General features: G+C 38.0%; 1 pseudogene; it reads left to right on the top strand.

The window, feature by feature from the left end:
- The first annotated feature begins 13,432 nt into the window (after positions 1-13,432).
- LOC143409276 (histone H3.3A-like) lies at positions 13,433-13,831 on the top strand (annotated as a pseudogene).
- The last annotated feature ends 9,057 nt before the right edge of the window (positions 13,832-22,888 follow it).

Below are 22,888 nucleotides of genomic sequence, written 5' to 3'. Positions count from 1 at the left end.
GTTTCCCAATCCTGAGAAGGAGGAAGACTGGAGGGTCACCCTAGTCAAGGTCTACCTGGCTCGGAGGAGCAGGAGAATCTGGCCTGAGGACTCACCAGGCTCTAGTCTCAGCTTGAATTTATTCTCCCTTTCTTTGATGTTGTTTAGAACTATTTAAAATTGTCTGGCAGCTCTCACCCAACTGGTTTGTCAACTATAAAATAAGTCATCACAACATTGCTTGTGTTGTACAGCTATCTCACCTGCTAAGGACAATTTAGTAGAAGTACCACAACTTGATTCAGGTCTCACCCCATGCCCTGTCTATATTTTAGGTAGGTATATATCATCTGTAAATTAGGGTGATGTTTCAGGAAAGAATAAGTTAAAGTTTGGTGAGAAACATATTTAGGCACACTCAAAATGTCTCCCATAAAAATGCTTATTAATTACAAAAGAAGAAATGGTAATTTGCTGATGGAGAAAGCTGATAAGACATCACATTAGCCAAAGGATCATTATCCACATCATTGATAATGGAACATCTAAAGATATGATACATTAAATAGGATACTATTTTAGCCCATTTTCTGTTGCTATAACAAAATATCTGAGACTGCGGATCTTATGAAGAAAAATTTATCATAAATCAATAACATTTATTATAAATAAATAAAAATTATAAATAAAAATTTGTTATAGCTCACAGTTTGGAAGGCTGAAAGTCAAGGTCAGTAGCTCCATCTCGTCTCTGGTGAGGGCCCTCCTGGCTACATATCATGGCAAATGGCATCACAGTGAGAGTTCATGCAAGAAGAAGAGAACAGTCACGTGGCAGGACAGAAAGCCAGGGTTCGGAGGTCGGCCTTGCCCTTTTTATAACTTGCTCTCATAATAACTCATTCCTTGAGAAAGTAGTGCTCCTCCCACCGCCCCGTGACCTAGCCACCTCTTACCAGGCCCCACCTCATAGAGCTTTCACTACCTCCCAGGTCTCCACACTGGGAACCAAGCCTCCAACACGTGAAACAGGAGGGGTGCACTTAAACCATATCCAGGCCCCAGCAGATACACATTACTTATGGCCGAAATGTGTAACCTCAACCCAGAAAAGAGAAAGCATCCGGCAAAACCAGTAAGATGATGTTAGAATCATGAAAAGACAAAACTTAAAAAAAAAGTCCTAAGGATGTGTTCCAAATTACAGGAAACTAAAGAGACATGAAAACCAGATGCAATGGGTGATCTGGATTATAAATAAAAACAACTGTAAAGGACCTTAATGGAGCAACTGGTGAAATTGGAATATAGACTGTAAATTAGAAGACAGCATTTTGTTCAATGTTAAATTTCCTGAACTTGATAACTATATTGAAGTACATAAATAAGAAAATGTTTCTGCTCTTTCAATAATATTTAGGGGTGAAGGTATATGATATGGGCAACTATTCTCAAAAGATTCAGGGGAAAGGGCTGCGGTTGTGGCTTAGTAGCAGAGCACTTGCCTAGCAAGTGTGAGGCACTGGGTTCAACCCTCGAGAGCACCACATAAACATAAATACATGAAATAATATATTGTATCCATATACAACTAAAAAATTTTTTTTAAAGATTTAGGGGAAAAAACTTGTGAGTGTATATGTAAAAAGAAAAAAGGAGAGAGGAAAAAATTTGTGTGAATCTTGTTTCAAATAAGATGAAAATAAGAATAGAGATCTGAAGCAGATTTAATCCTCTCTGGATTATCAACACCCCCAAAAAATCAGAAAAAAAACTCTCAGTCAGTGTCTCAATAGGAACAAATTGAACTATTGAGGGGGTCTGTGTGTGTCTGGCTGGATGGATGGATGGGAATGGCTCAGATCTTCTGTCTTTTCCCTTTGTTACCATGACGGAGCTGCACTGTCATATCACACCTGTCAATTTAAGAACAAAAGACACTCTAGCTCACCACCACTTCTCTTAGAAATGTTATTTTCTCAAAATCTGGACACTGGCAAAATAGAGCTATAAATAATGCCAAATTTTTTCCCCCTCTCCACTAATAAGGAAAGACTAAAGTTGCTGATTCTCAGATTATTCACTTTCCTTTTGCTAATGACAAATACCTACCTACCAATATTGCATTTAATTTTTGAGATATTTTTGTGCATGTCCTTAAGTAAGCCTATAATTGTGGGAATAGTTTCTCCAATTTATTTTTTAAAAACTAGGTTCTGTAGAAATTATTTGTATTTTAATCAATAGTGAGGTCTGTTTTATAATTTATCACTCATGAATCCCTATTTATTTACTACTTAATCTTCTGGTGACATCAAGCTGCAGCCTGAATTATGAGAAAAGCAATAACTATTTATACAAAGATGCTTTTGTAATTTATTTAAAAGGCACTTATCGAAAGCCTTCAACATGCCAACCACTCCATTAGTTATCTGGAAATCAGATAGTTGTATAAATTAGATATGTCACCCAATCATAAATTATTTACTCTTTTTTTTTTACAGTAAAAAACCCTCAATGCCTACAGGTTCAGATGAGAACTGACAGTTTAGGCACCAAGATCACAGAGATCTATCTGGGGTCATTTCAGTTTGAGTTTTCACGAGAAGCTAGAATTGAAGGGACAGAGAAATGTCCCACAGCCCACACTCGTGATCTAGACTAAATACATCAAATCCCAGCCTCAAACAATCCATATTCAAGATAACACAGTATCTGGTTCCAACTCTGATTCTAACTACCATTCCTCATACCAGGGCTCCTTAAAGAAATGGTTGATTCCAGGGTTGAGGTAAAGAAGGAATAGCTAAGCAAGAAACATCATGTTGTGCCACAAAGCACAAAATGCTTAAAAACTACTGATGACAAGATGGAAGAACTCGGGATTTGAAATAAAAAGGATCCCAGTAACCCAATTGGGGCAACTTAAGAATATCAGGAAGCTGAGGCAGGAGAATCACGAGTTCAAAGCCAGCCTCGGCAACTTAGCAAGGCGCTAAGCTACTCAGTGAGACCCTGTCTCTAAATAAAATACAAAAAAGGGCTGGGGATGTGGCTCAGTGGTTAAGTGCCCCTGAGTTCAATCTCTGGTACCTCTCCCCCCAAAAAATAAAAGAATAAGAATAATGACTGAAATGGATTATAACATTGAATAATAATTTTTTTACAAACACGAGTTCACCGTGATACTCAAAGTGGCAGGGGATAAAAAGACTTTTACCAAAGAATATTGGTTAATAAAAGTAGAAGGAATAATAGAATTGGAAAATAATTCTTTCAACCGCCAAACATTGATTCAGACAAGGATCTGAAATGTCCTCCAAAGCCTTGTATTTAAAGACTTGGTTCCTCATTACAGCAATGACCAGAGGTAGGGCTTTTGGTAAATGACCTTGAGGGCTTTAACCTCATCAGTAGACTAATCCATTTTATGAATTAATAGTTTGAATGAACTACTGGGAAATGGTGGAAACTGTTGGCAGGTGGAGCACAACTGGAGGAAGTAGATCACTGGGGACATGCCTTTGAGGACTACATCTTGTCCCTGACCCTTCCTTCCTCTCTCTCTGCCTCCTGGCTGCAATGAGCTGAGCAGCTTTCTTCCACCATGTCCTTCTACCATGATGTTCTGCCCCACCTCAGACTCAAAGCAATGAAGCCAGGCAACCATAGACTGAACCCTCTGAAAACATGAGCCAAAATAAACATGTCCTCCTGTTTATGTCAGGTATTTTGGTCACAGTGCTAAAATACTAACACAATCATCCATGGATATAGAACCATTAGATGAAAGATTGTTAAGGAATAAGAAATTACCATAATGTTAAACTATTTCACTATAAATCACATAATTTTAAAGAGAAAAACCTTCCTTTACAATGGAAAGATCTAGTGGCCAGCACCTTAACTGAGTGACCAAATTTAGCATTAATGACAGTAGGACATCATCTGGCATCAATTGAGTCCCCATAGGAAGCTACATAAATGATACAGCATCTGGACTGGGGTTGGGGCTCAGTGGCAGAGCACTTGCCTAGCATGCATGAGGCACTGGGTTCGATCCTCAGCACCACATACAAATAAACAAATAAAATAAAGGCATTGTGTCCATCTACATCCACAAAAAAAAAAAAAAAAAAAAAATTTTAAATGATACAGAATCATCATGAAATGTTTTTACCAAAAATGTATAAAAAGAACCCAATCAAACCTCAAGACGCACTTCAAGTTTATAGGAGTCACAGAGAAGGAAGAAACAAGTTAAACAAGACCCATCAGAAGTAACCATATAAGTCATAATAAAGGACTTTTTTACAAGACATCTCTTTCCAAAGTCAATATCAGCAGGACTTTCAAGATGGTGGAGTGTGTACAACCGTACATTCACACTTCTCCATGAAAGCAATGAAGACACGATTATTAAAATCGGCTTTTTTTTTCCAGAACTCTGAAAATTAACCAAAGGTTTACAACAATCTAAAGAGGATCTATTCAAAACCCAGTAACAACAGTGAGGTTTGTGGAGGTTTTTAATATATTTTTATTTTTAATTAATATATGGTGATTTTGTACATTTGTGAGGTACAGTGTGATGTGTCAATACTTGTATACAATGAGTAATGATCAGATCTGCGTGATTAACAAATCTATCACCTCAGACATTTATTTGTGTTGGAAACATTCCAACTCCTTTCTAATTTTGAATTATTCTGTGAACTGTTGTCAATCGTAGTTGTCCTTCTCTTCTACAGAACTTTGTAAGTTATTCCTCCTATCCAAATGTCTCTCATACCCCATTAACCAGCCTCCTTCCATTCCTCCCTTCCAATTTATAGTATTTTACCTTGACTTATTCCCATAGCCTTCTTCCTAGTTCTAAGGAAAAGTTGAAAACCACAGGAAATGCCCGATTCCCAGGGCACTGGCAAAAACAATAAGTAGCAAAGTTCAACATCACAGTTGCCTAAGGCTGCCGTGTCAATAGGGGAAAATAAGAACCCAGTCAAAAATTAATAGGGCGGGAAAGAGTAGAATGAATTGGACATAACTTTCCTATGTTCATATATGAATACGTGGCCAGTGTAACTCCACATCATGCACAATCACAAGAATGGGATCCTAATTAGAATAAGTTACGTTCCATGTATGTATAATATGTCAAAATACATTCTACTGTCATGTGTATCTAAAAAGAACAAAAAAAAATAATAGATAGATCTAAGGAACAGACATTTATAGAAGGTGGAAAACTCTGATGTATTTCTGGAGATGGATAAGGCTATGTACACATGCTGGACTGTAAGCATGCCCAGGAAAGATCTGGAAGGGTTCTAACCACTGACTGCTGGGTGAGCTTCAGGCCCTATATGAGGAGGAAGTGAAGGCTAAGGCAGACTTGTAAACATGAAAATATGGCCCAACCTGCACACAGGACACTCAGCCAAGCATGGAAGACTGACTAACTAAAACATTTGAGGAAATATTTGACCAGTAATTAGGTGACTTCTAGCTAACCACAGGGGCTTTGGTGACTGCAAACTATAGTGACTGCAGACTTTGCTATGTTAACAAAATGAACAAGAAAAGTCACTAAATAAAGTCAGCCACAGTAATAAATCATGTGGATAGAATCTAATATCCAGAGTTGCCAAATAGTGTTTTCTAAAATGTTCAGTTTTGGGCTGGGGATGTGGCTCAAGCGGTAGCGCGCTCGCCTGGCATGCGTGCGGCCCGGGTTCGATCCTCAGCACCACATACAAACAAGGATGTTGTGTCCGCCAAGAACTAAAATAAATAAATAAATAAATATTTAAATAAAATAAAATGTTCAGTTTTCAGATACAAAAAAAAAAAAATTATAAGACATGGTAAGAGAAAGAAAGAATGACCCAAAGACGGGGGGGGGGGGAACAATAGTCAATACAACCTATCCCTTATTAGACTAAGATTAGAAATTAGCTTTCATCGATGTGTTCAAAGAGTTAAGGAAACCACCTCCAAAAAAAAAAAATAAAGTATGACAATATTGACAAACCAAATAAAGAATATCAATACATGGAGATATAACAAAAAATAACCTAATAAAAATTCTGAGCTGGGCACAGTGGTGCACACCTGTAATCCCAGCAGCTCAGGAGGCTGAGGCAGGAGGATTGTGAGTCCCAAGCCAGCCTCAGCAACTTAGTGAGGCCCTAGCAACTCAGCAAGACCCTGTCTCTAAATAAAAATATTTTTTAAAAGGGGCTGGGGATATGGCTCAGTGATTAAGTGACCCTGGGTTCAATCCCTAGTACCAAAATAAAGAAATAAATAATAAAAGTTTCAATAAGGAATTTACAGCATATTTAGTGTAGCAGAAAAACAAATTATTAAACTAGATAGAGATTATTAGTCTTAGAAATAGAAAGACAAATTATTAAGAAAAATAAACAGAGCCTTGAGACCCATAAATATCACCAAACACACCAATATCTGCATAATGAAAATCTCAGTTGTCAAAAAGAGAGAAAAAGGGGTAAAAGAAAATTTGAAGAAATAATGGCCAAAACCCCCAAATCTGATGGAAAACATTAATCTACATACCCCAAATTCAATGTACCCCATTGTGTTAGTCCACTTTCCATTACTGTAATAAATATTTGAGGCAATCAATGTATAGAGAGAAAAGATTTATTTTGGCTTATAATTTTGGAGGTCAACCATGATCATTTTGCCCAATGGTTTGGGGCTGGGGTAAGGCAGCACATCTTGGCAGGAGCATGTGGAAGAAAAAAAAAAAAATCACTTACTTCATGGGCAGGGAGCAAAACAAAGGAAAGAGGGAAAGAGGGGTGTGGGGTCTCACCATGTCTTTCAAAGGCATGTCCCCAGTGACTTAAAGACCTCTTGCTAGACCTACCTCTTAAAGGTCCCATTTCCAATATCTTCCAATATCGCCATCACAGGGACCAAGGTTTTTTTTTTTTTTTTTTTTTCTTCTTCTTCTTCTTCTTTTTAGTTGTAGTTGGACACAATACCTTTATTTATTTATTTTCATATGGTGCTGAGGATCAAACCCAGGGCCTTCCACATGCTAGGTGAGTGCTCTACCACTGAGCCACAACCCCAGCCCAGGAACCAAGCTTTTACCAGATGAGCTTTTGGTGGTCATTTAAGATGCAAACTATAGAACTCACACAAGATTTAAAAAAAAAAAATCTGTACCTACACTTGTCATAGTCTAATTTCAAAAGCCAAAGAGAGAATCTCAAAAGGAATAAGAGGAATAAGAACTCTGCATGTTCAAGGAATCCTCAGTAAAATTAATAGTTGTCTTATCAAAAGAAATCATGGAGTTAGAAGGTAGAAGGAATTATTAAAGTGCTGAAAGAAAAAGACTATTAAACAAGAATTATACCCAGCAAACTATCCTTCAAAGGAAAAGGAGAAATTAAGGCACTCCCAGATAAACACAGAGAGAATTTGCTTCTAGCAGATACGTTCTACAGAAATATTTAATAAAGTCAGGATGAAAAGAATGAAAACCAGATGATAGCTCAAAGCTTCACAAGAAATTAATAGAATTGCTAAAGCTGACTTCATAAGTGAATGTATAAGGTAAAAAGAAGCAATTTGTATGATAATAATAGCACAACAGATAGGGAAAGAATGGACACTACTTGAGTAAAGTTTATATAAACTACTGAAATTAAGATAGAATTCATCTGAATTAGATTGTTTCAAGTTGTTATTGTAAAACCCAGAGCACTCTCTAAGAAAACAATTCCCAAAAAATACAGTAAATAAACAACAAAGAAATGTAAATGGTACATAAAAATATTTATACAACATAAAATAAGGTAACAATAGAAGAACATAGGAACAAGAAAGACAATACAGACAACAAAGGGCAAAGTTGTAGACTAAGTCCTAGCATGTTAGTAATTACATTAAATGTAAATGGATTAAATCTAACCACAAGGCAAAGATTAACAATATGAATCTTTTAAATTATCATAAATTAGAATCAGAGGCACAATTAAACTAAAAATATGCAGAATAGTAACCATAAAGGAGCTAAAATAGCTATATTAATGTCAGACAGACTTTTAACTGCTACTTTAATTTTTTAATTTAAATATTTTAAAAGCACAATTCAGCCTGAAGAATGAATATTGACATACATGCACCCAAAAAAACTTTTTAAATTCTTAAAATTAAAACTGACAGAATTTTATGAAGAAAGAGACTATGATAATTGGAGACTATAATACTCTACTCTCAATCACTGATAGAAAATTAGACATTAAATCAGCAAGGATACAGAAGAATTGAACAACTGTATCAACTAACTTGACCTCAAAGGCAGGTAGCAATCAGTTTAATCAACAACAGCACAGTTCACATTCTTTTAAAATACACATGGGACAGTCTCTACAATATACCACATTCTAGACTGTAAAACAAGTCTTTCAAGTGCTTCCCAAAATTATAATAACTTGTTCAATTATCTGCTCCACTATCTGTCTCCCACTCAAGATTATAAGATTCAAGAGGGTGAAGACTTATTCACCACTATATCTCTATCCCAGTTCAGCGCCTAGAGCATAATGAGAATCCCCATAAATATTTTTAGGAGAAAGAATGAATATATTTATTTACTGATCCACCAATATGTTGTTAACTATCATGTGTATCATTAGTTATTAGAACATATCATGTGTTAGTCTATCTTCCATGGCTATTCTAAAATATTTGAAGCTGAATAACTTATAAAAAAACAGGCTTATTTATCTCACAGTTTTGGAGCAGCATGGTGCTGGCTCTTATATGAGCCCCTTGGCTGAATCAAAACAAGGTGAGTATCATCATAGCAAAAGCATGTGCAATAGGGAGAGATCAGATGATGAAACAGAAAGCCAGAGAGAGAGACTAGCTGAGAAGGCTTGCTCTTTTATAGTAACTCTAAAGAACTAATAAATGTTTTCCCATGAGAGCCACATTTATTCCTTCTAGGGGAAACTCCTAATGACCTAAAGACCTCCTCCTAGGTTCCATCCCTTAAAGGTCCCACCATCTCTTCATATTGCTGCACTAGAGACCAAACTTCCAATATATAAACCATTAGGGGACACGTTGAAACCATATCCAAACCATACATACATAGCACTTTATTTTAGAATAGGTTTGTCTCTAAGGCACAGTTATCATTTTAGATTCAGGTCTGCTAAGTTCCCTGGAAGTCTCTGCCAGCCTGTTTTCATTATCTCCACAGTTTTGAGGTGGGAGGAAAATCAAATAGAATTAGCATTAGTAGTCATTTGGGAGGGAAAATATGTTGCAAAGAACATAGTAAATCAGTCAAGGGTGAGGCAAAAAACATCACAAAGAGGATCATCTGTTGGGTTGTACCAGTGATTGCTATAGCATCTGGCATATCGTGGGCTGCAGGGTGGTTAAAAAAAAAAAAGTGGCTTATGGTTTGTTTTCTTATCTTTGATTCTGTCAATCATCAAATGAGAGTTATTTTTGTTCTCTCCCAAGAGGACAGACAGATATCTCTCAAACACTGAAAATCTAGATTTTTTTTTCCCTCCACAGGAGCATTTAATAAGTGTTTGTGTTTATAAAAAGATAAACATCAACTCAGAATCTACTGACAAAAACAATCCCTCAACGCAGACATTTGCTGTTAAAAGGATGTTTATTGACAGAATAACTAGGCTGGGGAGAAGATGCAACACAGTCTTCATGCTTCTCTGATTGAGGAGAAGGATCTAGAATTTGGAAAGGTCATTGCCTCATGGTGGGGAGAGAAAGGGAGAAAGGGGGCTGTGCGTCATGGTGTTCAGAGGGGCTGAGGTGGCAGCACTGCAGGGGCATATCTTCTAGTCCTGGGAAGACTGAGTCATACTTCCTGCGCGGTGTGGAAATTCTGTGAAGGAGACCTAGTTATCTGTGCTTAAGAAGCCATTCAGACAACTCTTAAGCACATTCAAGCTTAAAGAGCCCTGGTCAATAGAATGAGCCCCATTAGCGTTTTTAAAAAATTGTTTGTATATACATACAAATATATATCACATGTGATAGAAAATCATATGTATATATATTACACACACACTTAGACATGCAAAATTACTTGATTAATATGCACCCTGAGTATTCATAGCTACATCTAGGTGAAGAACTTTGATTTTCCTTCCCTCTCCTCACCTCTCTGTCTCCTTCCTTCTCCTCCCCTCCCCTCTCTTCTTCTTTCTTATGGATTTTACTTTTTTTAAGAAATATATAAATATATAAAGAAAATATAAGGCACAGTGTGATCAGGTCTCCACTTCTCTGAAACTCCCCCCTGCCTCATTGGCTGGCTCCCCTCAGCTCTCAAGAAGTCTGCAACAGCACAAATGCCACATACAGACGTGACGATACCTAAAGTCCACTTCATTAAGTGTGTCTTCTGCAAGCAAAAGATCTACTCCTTGAAGCCCCTCACAAGCCCTCCTTTGGGTGCTATCGGGCCCAACTGCAGCACACTGCCACGCCCTAGCTGATCAGAAAGGGCTGTAGAACCATTGACTTGAAATGAGACACGTTTTCTCCCTGAAGATGTCTCTTGCTGTGCGTGACTAATGGCAGAAGGGAATGCGAACAAAACCCAGGTAGAAGGAAGAACTGGGGACACTGACTGTAGCTGCCACATAGGTTTGTGCTGCTCTTCACAGAGGGAGTTATTCATTTTAGATGGAATCTGTTGAGCTCCTGCGATTGTTAAGGATTTTGCTTTTTGGCAGTTCCACATACTCTACTATTCTCCCAATATTTATTATAACTTATTATATCATAAGGTTTGATTATAACAAAATACAGCATTTACATGATCATGACTGTGTGAATACTATTTTCTAAGCTAAGTTGTAAGTTATGGTTTCATTTTCTTTCTTTCATAGTTGCCTGCATATTTGTTTTAACTTGTTTTATTCTTTATGACCGCTTTCTTCCACCGCCCTGTTAGACAACAGTATATTTTGTTTCATGCACTCACACACCCCAAGCAATCCATCAGGGTTTTGTTGTTGTTGTTTTCCTTGAGGAGCTCTCCCTCCTACAGTCCTTTTATCCTTCTACTATTATCTGGACTGGTTACTGCCTAACCCCGGGATACAATTGCTTTCTAAAAGGAGACATCCTCCTCCTGTGCTGGGTCTCCAGTTTCTGGATCTCCTGGACTGTATTTCTTGGCTATTTCCTTATTTTTCTGAAGCATACCCACTCTTATATTCTTGTACATTTAAATTATTTAGTTCCTGAATACCTAAAATACCAGTATGTTGCTTTTTTTAATGTGGAAATAATTTATAGTTTATAGAAGAGTTATAGGAATAGAAATAACCTTCAGGAGCCATCATGTGGGCATGAGTTTCTCAGATGGAAGGTCGGACTGCTCTGTGATCTTAAGGGTCAACTTCCAGGCTCAAAGGTGCTGGAAGGAGCTGGAAAAAGAGAGTGTGCACCCGGAATCTCTTTATTTTTATAGGGGGAACACACAAACGAGTTTTGATAGAATGTTCTTCACCAAATAAGGCAGGGGATAAGCTTTCAAAAGGGGGTTGTCCAATCCCATCGGGTAACGCCCATGTCCAGAGCTGAGGCAAACTTCTTTGCCGACTGAAGGTGAAGGCCACTTGCTCCGCACAGGACAAACCAAAACCCCTTTACTCAAGGCTGAGAGGGCATGCTTAGCTCAAGGACAGTGCGGCCCCCCCACACTGGGTGCAACCTTGTGGTTAGATTCAGATAGTTCATCTCTGGCTAGAATACTCAGAAGTGATATACTTCCTCAGGTTATCCCACAAAGAAGGAGCAATTTCCATCTGCCCTTCATTGATGGTGTGAATTTTAGTCATCAGTCAAGGTTTGACTAGATAGATTTCTAGATAGTTACTGAGCTTTCTCTTGTAAAAAAAAAAAAAAAAAAAAAAAAAAAAAATTCCATGAGTAGATATCTAAGACAGTGCAAATATTCTGCTGTTTGTTCAATTTCTGCCTAGATTGAATATCCACTTGATTCTCACCTATACAGATCTTCATTTAATACTTGCAAAATGATGATTCTACAATTCTAGCAGTTCTAGAACATTTATCACTGAGTGTCAGGAGCTGCCCTGGATGCAGATGTCTTCAAGTCTATAAATTATTACCTTCAGCCAGGCATGGCAGTGCCAGGTCACAGTAACCTGGGCGTTACCCCAGCTCGGATAACAAGGCATGGCTCCAGCTGTAGGCGTCACCCCACTGGGGTTGAGTTACACTCACCTAGTCCTTTGTCATCCTACCTACTCCTTGCCTCATTTGAATGGCTTCTCTCCGATAAAAGGGTTCAGCACGTGCTCCTCACTCTTTTTCTTGCCTGCCTTTCCCCCCTTGTGGAAGCTGCAGCTGAGGTGCAGTCACTGAGCCCAAAGAAAAGGTACTTTCTGTGTCTATGTCTTTATTTATTTCACTTGGAGTAACCCTGACTGGTTTAATCATGAGACGTGACAACTCAGCACATGGCATTAATAGAATAGTCTGAGTAGGGATGGAATTTTTGATTGAAAGTCATTTTCTTCAGAATTTTGAAGGCACTGCTCCACTATCTTTCAGCATCCCACATTGCTGTTGAGAAGTCTGGTGCTGTTCTGATTCCAGTTCCTTGATGTGTGACCTGTTCCCCATCCCACCCACCCCAGAAATTCTGGGTCTAGTTTCTTGATCTTGGTACCCTGGCACTGTGTAATGATGTGCTGGAATTCAAAATGTTTTGTCCTTTTCTTCCTCCACTTTTCATCATCCTACTCCAATTTAAACTGGTTATTGTTTAGGACAAGTACATAGCTATCCTTCTTTCCCTTCACTAGTCTATAAATATTGGCTTTTCCATTTCCTGGACACCAAATCTTTTTCTTTTTTGGTATGTGCCCTCCTCCTGCTGAACCATATTCTCTAATACTGTATCTCCAGCATAATGTCACTAGAAAAAGAAAAACCAATCGCAGCTGGATGTGATGTCGAACAACTGTAGTCTGAGCTTCTCAGAAGGCCAAGGTGGGAGGGTTATTTAATATCAGGAGTTCAAACCCATCCTGGGTAATGTCAAAGCTCTATCTGGAAATGATAAATGATACACAGGGACAAATTCAGAATCATTGTACATAGTTGTTCATGGCATAATCATCTCTAGTATCCCTGGTTCAATAGCATCTATTAACTTGTCTAAATGTGCAAAACAGTATTATATAACTTATAAACTAACTCTGGAAAAATAATAGAGGCTAACAGGAAAAGAGAACAAAAGGGACTTTGAGGTTATCGAATATACTTCATTTTTTTATTTTAAAAAAATTTACAAACTAGGTGTTCACAGCCACCGCACCGCCTCTAGCTTGCTGAGCTCCAGCCAAAAGAGAAGGGGAGTAAGCAAGGAGGTCTTTCTACCATGGCTGGTACAAAGCAGACCGCTGGCAAGTCGACCAGTGGTAAAGCGCCCAGAAAACAACTAGCTACAAAAGCTGCTCGCTAGAGTGCACCCTCTGCTGGCGGGGTGAAGAAACCTCATCGCTACAGGCCTGGTACTGTGGCACTCCGTGAAATTAGAAGTTATCAGAAGTCCACTGAACTTGATTCACAAACTCCCCTTCCAGCACCTGGTGCGAGAATTGCTCAAGATTTCAAAACAGATCTGCGCTTCCAGAGCGCAGCTATTGGTGCTTTGCAGGAGGCAAGTGAGGCCTATCTGGTTGGCCTTTTTGAAGACACCAACCTGTGTGCTATCCATGCAAAACGTGTGACAACTATGCCAAAAGACATTCAATTAGCACGCCACCACATCCGTTAAGAACTTTCTTAAGAATTCACTATGATGGGAAAATTTCATTCTCAATAAAATAAAAATTTTCTTCTTCCTATTATTGGTAGTTTATTTCCCCAAAAGGGGTCAAAAGGAACCTAAGTATATGGTTGCAAGTGGAAAAACAGAGGACAGAAATCAGGTATTAGCTGTTTTTCCATTTTTCATTTGTGTGTGAATTTTTAATATAAATGCAGGGATGTAAAGCATTAATGCAAATCAAAATGTTTCAGTGAACAAGTTTCAGCAGTTCAACTTTATAACAATTATAAATAAAACTGTTAAGTTTTTCTGGACAATGCCAGCATTTGAATTTTTTAAAACAAGTAAATTTCTTATTGACAGCCACTAAGATGTGTTTGTAGCATTTTTATCATAGAGTAGATTCCATCCATTCACTATGCTTTTCTAAGTTGTCCTACATGCAAGTACATGTTTTTAATGTTGTCTCTCTTCTGTGCTTTTCCTGTAAGTTAGCTATTAAAATACATTAAACTATAAAAAATTTACAAACTCTAAAAATCATGAATGCATCATTTATGTATACATAAGGTATTCATCAAAGTATTAAGAGTTTCAAAATTGAAATATTGTGCTCAATAATAAGAGACAGACTGATTACATGAAGGACATAAATCCCTACAATGTAATACTATGTAACACCCTCCAGCTATTTAACATATCAGAGATGACCTGCTGCCTGGGACATGTGCATGATATTCTACTAAATGAAAAAAAGGGAATTTGTAAGAGGATAATTCATGTATGTGTATTAGTGTGTACATGGGTGTGTTCACCAAAGTGTTAAACGATAAAGTCAGGCATAGATATTTTTCTAGGTAAGTCTTTTGCTCTCAGCATGTATTCCTTTTCTAATTAGAAAACTATTTTGATTTAAATTTAAAAGTCACTTTACATAATTAAAAGGTTAAAAATGGATAATCTATGCAAATGGTGTACTATCTCTTCTAAGTTGTTTGTAAAAACAATTAAGTTCCTTGTTTATGAAACATGAGAAAACCAAGGAGTACAAGAAAATAACGCCGCCTCCAAACACAGCAGCTGTATATAGAGAACCTCCCTTCTCAGAAACAGGCACAATTTGGCTTCAGATTTCTGCTACCTCTATAGTTAATACTAATTTACACTCTTACAATTTAATGGACGTCACTCCTTCCATAATTAACCAATTTGCTGGTAGTCACTTAAGAACAAATTACAGGTCTGCTGTAGCTCAGTGGCAGATCGCTTGCATAGCATATGTGAGGCAGTGGGTTTGATCCTTAGCACCACATAAAAAATAAACAAAGGCATTCTGTCCATCTACAACTGCAAAAGAAAATTTTTTTTAAAAAAAGATAGAGAACAAATTACAACTAAAGCTCTAATATTGCCTGCCAAATAACAACAAGAACAACAACAAAAAAAAAAAACTTGCTTATTTAATTCATTACTTGATACACTGAAAACTCCTGCTATCCTTGAGACCGGTAACATTAGAGTTGAGAGTGGGCAACAAAATATTCCAGCTCTGTTCCCAACCACTGAAAACACAAATAAGGTTATTTACTATCTCTGAAGTCTCGTATCTTTTTTATACAAATCTGAGATTTTTATATCAGGAAGAAAAAAAGAAATAATAATAAAAAAAAAAAACTTGCAATGCCCTGTGCTGAAATAAAAGACACCAGCAAAGTTTGTATTTTTATTATTAAAAAAATAGGTGTTAGCCTAGCAACTAGGGAGGCTGAGGCAGGCAGATCATAAGTTTGAGGCCAGCCTCAGCAATTTAGTGAGGTCCTAAGCAACCTAGCAAGACCCTGTGTCAAAATAAAACATGAAAAGGGCTGGGGCTATACCTCAGTGGGAAAACATCCCTGGATTCAATGATGTAAGGTGTCCTATGGAAGTAGCAAAATGGAATAGAAAGAAATTTTGGGGGCAATTGAAATTTCCTATAACACCATAAATACCTTGCAACTAGTAAGTAGACAGTGGAAATAATAAAACATTGATTATTGACTCATTTTAGTGGAAGATGAGCCATCTTCCAATCAGGCTTTATTTAACAAAATTGCCAAAATGTCTCCTTTAGGCAATCTGTTTAGTCATCTGGCTTTTAAAATGATGCAATCTTAAAAATTCATTTATTTATATTTGCATTGCTGGGGATTAAACCCAGAGCCTTGCACTTGCTATGCTAGGCAAGTGCTATACCACTGAGCTCCCCACACCCCTAAAATATGATTTTTATATTAAAGCAATTTTTGTAACTTCTTTCTGGACAGCCATGAAGTAAATTATTAATACTAATCTACTTTGTAGTCACATTAAGAGACCACACTTTGTAGTACTTATGAGAGTAATATGAGGTATTTTAGAAACAAATGACCTGTTTTCAGACAAGAAATAGGTGGCAAATATGAGTGCTGGACAACGGGCAGCTCTTGGGACTAACTTCCTGGGATTTGGCAGAGGATGACAGAAAGAGGCAGAAGAACAAAGGAGATAAGAAAGAGGCAGAAAGACCTCGTATTTTTTTTTTTTTTTTTTTTTGCCTGTGCCACTAATACTCGATCCCTTAACTTTCTCTGTAACTTTACATAAAATGTATATTTCTATGTAGTACATTGTTATAGATTTTTTTTAAATTATACTCATCTTTTCTATTCTAATTTGTTATATATGGCAGCAGAATGCGTTACAATTCATAGTACACATATAGAGCACAATTTTTCATATCTCTGGTTGTACACAAAGTGGAGTCACACCATTTGTGTCTTCATACATGTACTCAGGATAATGATGTCTGTCTCATTCCACCAGCTTTCCTACCCTGGTGCCTCCTCCTTTCCCCTCCCTTCCCTTTACTCTATCTAAAGTTCATCTAATCCTCCCTTGTTCCCGCCAACCCCATTTTGAATTGTTGCGGGCCAGCCATAGGCTGTGTGTGTGAACTGTGAGCATTTTGAGCGGTTAATTGACTGGACTGACATTGCTGCTCTGTCTGGGCTGCGCACATCTGTCTTTTTCGCCCCCTCTGCCTTTTGACCCCACACAGTACCTGAGATGGGTGTGTCAATCAATCTACTGACCACAAGACATCACAAGCAAGACTCCACCCCCTGAAACCTGACCCTTTGCTTTATTTGGAAAGAACAGTCCTTCAAAGCTTCCTTTGTGTGTTCCCCCTATATAAGAATAAAGAATTCAGGTGGCTCTCTCTCTCTCTTTCCAATGGACCCCTAAGGTTGAGAGCTGTCCCAGATTTTGAAAAGGCATTTCTGTGTTCTTATGTGTTTTCTTCGCTGTTTTCGTAACTTACTGGTGCAGCCAGCTTTTGGGAACCCAGCATAGGTCGCCAGCCCAGTTAGTTGGTGATAATGAATCAGCATCTTTACTTATATCAGAGAAAACATCCTTATATCAGAGAAAGCATTTGGTTTTTTGGGATTGGGTAACTTCACTTAGCATTATATTCTCCAACTCCATCCATTTACCTGTAAATGCCACAATTTTATTCTCTCTTAGTGCTGAATACTATTCCATTTAACCAATACATATATGAAAAAATTTTCAACATCTCTATCTATTAGAGAAATGCAAATCAAAACTACTCTAAGATTTCATCTCACTCCAGACAGAGTGGCAGCTATTAAGAATACAAACAACAATAAGTGTTGGCAAGGATGTGGGGGGAAGGCACACTCATACATTGCTGGTGGGACTGCAAATTGGTGCAGCCAATATAAAAAGCAGTATTGAGATTCCTTGGAAAACTGGGAATAGAACCACCATTTGGCCCAGCTATCCCACTCCTCAGTCTATACCCAAAGAACTTCAAAACAGCATACTACAGGGACACAGCCACATCAATGTTTATAGCAGCACAATTCACAATAGCTAAACTATGGAACCAACCTAGATGCCCTTCAGTTGATGAATGGATAAAGATAATGTGGTATATATACACAATGGAATACTATTCAGCATTAAAAGAGAATAAAATCATGGCATTTGCAGGTAAATGAATGGAGTTGTAATAGATTTTTTAAATTTCCTACAAATCATATATTACGGTATATGTGGGGTTTTTGCAACTTGAGCTTTTTTTGTTTGTTTTTTTATTGGGTATTCTAGTATTTGTTACTTTGCTTTTATTTTATTTTTTATTTGTTCAATTTTCTATGAACATGATCTGTAACATCTGGGAGCACAAATGATATTCAGAATTTTCTAGCTATTCTTTGTCCTTTGCCCTTCTACATAAACTTTAGAATCAGGCTGTCTAGTCACACACATGTAACCACTTTGGAATTTTGACACTGTTCTAATTTCCTAAATTCATTTGACAAAAACTTAAATCTCAATGTTGTCCTTCCCTACCCATGAGTACATCCTCATTTAGAGTCATTTTTAATGCTTGTAATGGACATTTTTTTATAGCTTCCCCAAACATTTTGAGAATCATTTCCCATTTTAAGATTTCTCTATACTATGATTCTCACGATCCCAGGAAGAATCCAAAAACTGTTATTTCCCAGAATCCCCTGCTACTTAGAAGCACACAGATAACCAATTTCCACTGAGTAGGTACATCCTTGCAGAAGATGAAAGTAAAGATCCTAAGATTCTACAATCTACCAAAGTGACTGTGAGGCTATTTTTTTTTTTTCTCCAGAATACAAAGCAAAACTTGTGGACCAGCCTCTGTCTTCTGTGGGTGTGGCAGTCCAACAGCAGGCCCTGGAAGCTGCTAGGTTTCCACTGGAACTGTTTGGTACTGTGGTTGGTGTTTTTTCCTATATTCTGTTTGTGTGGCATCTCATATTATGCCTTGTTTAGAAATTCTGTGAGCTAGCTGGGCATGGTGGTGCATGACTGTAATCCTGTGGTTCAGGAGGCTGAGGCAGGAGGATTGCAAGTTCAAAGCCAGCCCCAGCAACTTAGTGAGGCACTAATCAACTTGGCAAGAACTTGTTGCTAAATAAAACATAAGGGCTTGGGATGTGGCTCAGTGTTTTGCCCCTGGGTTCAATCCCTGATACTAAGAAAGGAAGGGGAAGGAGGAAGAAAGGGAGGGAGGGAGAAAAGGAAGGAGGGAGGGAGAACATTAATTCTGTGAGCTAACTAACAGTATATAGCAAATCCCCTCTGCTTAAAGTGGATTCTGTTGTCCACAATTGAACACTGACTTCCACAGAATTGGGGACAGAAGTGGGTTACTAAATGTGATAGACCCTTAAAAATGGTGGAACTGCTTATTGGAAGTGACTAAGAACATGCTGGTGTAGGATTAGATATGGCCAGTAAAAAGTAGGTAGGCCAGACAAGATGGGACCAAATTGGCTGCATGTGTCTTCTCATTCTGGCAGTGGGATGAAGACACAGCCATTCTCTGGAGCTTTCTGTTCTTCAGCAAAGGAAGACACACAAATATCAAGGTAATGCCAAGACTGTGAAGATGAAAGTTTAAGAGAAAAAAGTATAAAGTTAAGTAGTCTAGGACACTGGTATTCTGTGGATTCCAGAAATGTAGTGACCGAGAGGAAGCATCAAGGACCTACTTGAGGTTACTGGTCATGATTTAAAGTGAGACAAATTCAGCATGGCAGTGTAGTTTTTCCAGATCACTTTTGGTAAAGAACTGTACTTAGAGCCAGGGTTTTGTCAATCAAATGTGACAAAGCAAGAGAAGGGCAAGGACAAGACTGCAGAGGAATTACTTTAAGATTCGACCTTGGAATTAAAGCTAGGAGAAGAAAGAATGGGCAAGACAGAGGTAAAGGACAAGTCTAAGGGAAGTAAAAGACAGTGAGAAATAGGAAATAATGGAAGTTGAAGAATTATCAGCATCAGAACCCTAAAGGACTAAAGATATTTAAAGTGTTGACATCACAGAGTGGGTGACATTTTGGGTGATAACAAGATCCACATATGACCAAAGGAGTGAGTAGTGGAGGTCAAACAGAAACAGAAATCAAATGATTATCAGAAGGGTTATCCATTGAATCACCAAAACTTAAGACAAGAATATTTTGAGATATTATGCACCTTGAATATATGCAATTTTTACTTGTAATTATACCTCAATAAAGAGGAGGGAAAAATAATGAGGGGGGAAAAAAAAAAGAATGACAGTTGGCCAGGAACTAAAATTGCCAAGAAATGAGGGGTTCTGACTCAAGAGACTAGGGAGTACAGCCAGATGATATAAGGATTCAAAACTGGAGGATCTTAGAAAAGGAGAGCGGTGAAGAATGGTCTGGAACTAGTGAAGGGGAACAAAGGGGATCCAGATCTGGTGTTAGGTATGTGTAAGAAATACAACCACCATTTGGGAATTCTGCCATTTCAGAGCAAGGTAGGAAAGCAATATCCTCAAAGTTCTTTTTTAGAGGAAGAAGGTAAAGACAATGTTCAGGGCTGAGACAAAATACAGGGAATTTTGCTAATAATGAATGCCAATTGTAGAGAGTAGAATGGAAGGTTTTCAGAAGTTAGAGAGAGGTAACAAATGACAGAGGGGATAGAGATAATAGATAATAGATTCAGAGATGTGCAGAGATAATAGACTCAACTTGCAGGAGTTCAGGGCTACCTTGAGATGACCAATATAAGCACAAAGGACATGATGAAATCATGGTGGGCAGACAGATAATTGGAGGATAATTAGAGGGTCTGGAGTCCCCCTCTTTATTTTTGCCAGTGGAGGCATAGAGGCCTAAGGAGGGATAACCTTTCTTTGGGTGTTAAAGGTTTAACAAGTACAAATGAAGGCCTGGAGCCCCTCGCCCCCAGTTCTGGGGATCTGGTTGAATTACTTAATACCTTCTTCCTTTGCAACCTTTCCATCTCCTACTCTTTAGTGCCTATTTAACTGTTAGAGCACATATACTGGACATCTTTTTGCTATTTTCCCCTCCTTTTATCAAATACCTTCTAGGGAACTTTTCCAGTGCTTATACTGAGTGTCTCATTTCTGACATGCATTTTGAGTTTTTCAGAAGTTTCTTTTTTTCCTTGGAATTCTTTTTTATAGCATGCTCTTATCTCATGGATGTGAACATCTCCTCTAATATTTTCTTCTTACGTAGTATGTTTCCTTTAAGTGGGCTTCGTTGCCCACTCCCACCCCCACCTCTTGCTTATTTCAGCCTTTCATACTCTTGGCTATTTATTTTTATATCTAAGAAAGGAACTGTGCATGGTTATAACTTCTCTGTAGAACCATTTCATTGGGGAATCTGAGATGTCAGTGTCATTGGTCTTTTCTTTTGACCTGACCAAAGTAGTTTTGGCAGCATTTTGAATAGAAATCACCTGGAGAGTAGAGAGCAGAATGAAAGGTTTTCAGAAGTTAGAGAGAGGTAACAAATGAGAGGGGATAGAGTTGGGGGGTGACAGAGAAGGACCAACATTGAGTGTGGCACCCATCCTCCAAAATTCCTGAGAATCAAAGAATGGGGAGGTGACCAGACAATCGAAGTGGTTTCTAAAGACTTTCAGCCAGTTTTCCTGTTTCTAGCCCCACTTACGTCCCCTGCTTTCAAAGGTACCTGAATCCTCCATTCTTAAGCCCTTTGGGAATTCTGCCATATAGCCTGGCTGCTCCACTTTGTCAATATGTCTTAGGATTCACCTTTCTGGGGTCTGCTAAAAGTCAGACTTTTTTGGACTGGTTTTCTTGCTTTCTAAGTGTTATCTATCTATCATCATCAGTTTTCTTGTCCTTGTGAGTTTGTAATTCCTTTTTTTTTCCCCTCAACTGTTTTAGTGGCATGCCAGGAAGGTGTGGACGCTAACATTCATGTTCAATTAACTACAACTTTCCCTCATGTATCTTATATCTGCTAAATTTAGTTTAGGGTTGGGGTTTGTTTTTGTTCTCCATTAATTTTGTTATTGTTTCCCACCACTAAGCATCCACCCAAATTATAGGCTTCCAAACTTATTTTCTCAAGAATACATGTAAAACTCATTACTGCTCTGAGTAACACCTCTTGTCATATCCTACAGACTGATCTGTCCTATTCTTTTTTTAAATATTTTTTTTAGTTATAGGTGGACACAATACCTTTATTTTTATGTGGTTCTGAGGATCGAACCCAGTGCCTCACGCATGCTAGGCAAGCGGTCTACCACTAAGCCACAACCCCAGCCCTGATATGTCCTATTCTTATTGTTACTCAATCTAAATCATCTCTAGAATCTACTGTGTTCTTTAATCCAAAGCTATTTTGAAGTGTATTAGTTCTACAAGAAGAAAAAAAAATATTTTCCTCTTTACTTCAGCCAATAAGCAAATAAGTAGCAAGAGAGCGCCAATGTCAACCCCCACAAGCCTTCCCACAGAGGAGACTCGAGAACTCTTCATATTATCTCCTATGTGGAAACTAGAGAGAAAAGAAGCAGAAAAGAAATGGATGTCTCATGAAAACAGAAAGGAGACCAGTAAAATAGAGGAAGGAGATCAAGGGGAGGGAGTGAGGATAGGAAAAGGAAACTAATGAGGAATGAACTTGACCAAATTATGTTGTCTACATGAATGAATATATAACAATGATATCTAATATGCATAATTACAATGCACCCATAAAAAATTTTAGATTTATCATGCATGTATGAGTTTGTCAGATGAATCTAATTATTATGTTTAACTATAAAGCTCTAATAAAATAAAATGTTTGTTTAAAAACAAACAAACAAAAAAAAGATTCAATTTAATAAATAAAACTCATGGCCATGGGGGCAGGGGCTCTTCATAAGTACATAAGATTTCTTTGCCTCTCTTCCCAGCAGGACATGTTTCACTTGCTGTTCTCTGTTCTAACTGACATCACCTGAACTAATTTTAGAGGTCTCCCTAAAGATCCACTGTGAACTAAGGCAGTCCCTCCCAAATCTCTTATGAATGGATGTTTCAAAATAGCCCACAGGTTGGGCTGGGGATGTGGCTCAAGTGGTAGCGCGCTCGCCTGGCACGCCTGCGGCCGGGTTCAATCCTCAGCACCACATACAAACAAAGATGTTGTGTCCGCCGAA

The sequence above is a fragment of the Callospermophilus lateralis genome, chromosome 1 (genome assembly GCF_048772815.1).
Source record: "Callospermophilus lateralis isolate mCalLat2 chromosome 1, mCalLat2.hap1, whole genome shotgun sequence".
NCBI classification, from domain to species: domain Eukaryota; kingdom Metazoa; phylum Chordata; class Mammalia; order Rodentia; family Sciuridae; genus Callospermophilus; species Callospermophilus lateralis.
The sequence above is the reverse complement of the archived record's forward strand: the minus strand, read 5'-3'. Positions and strand labels throughout refer to the sequence as shown.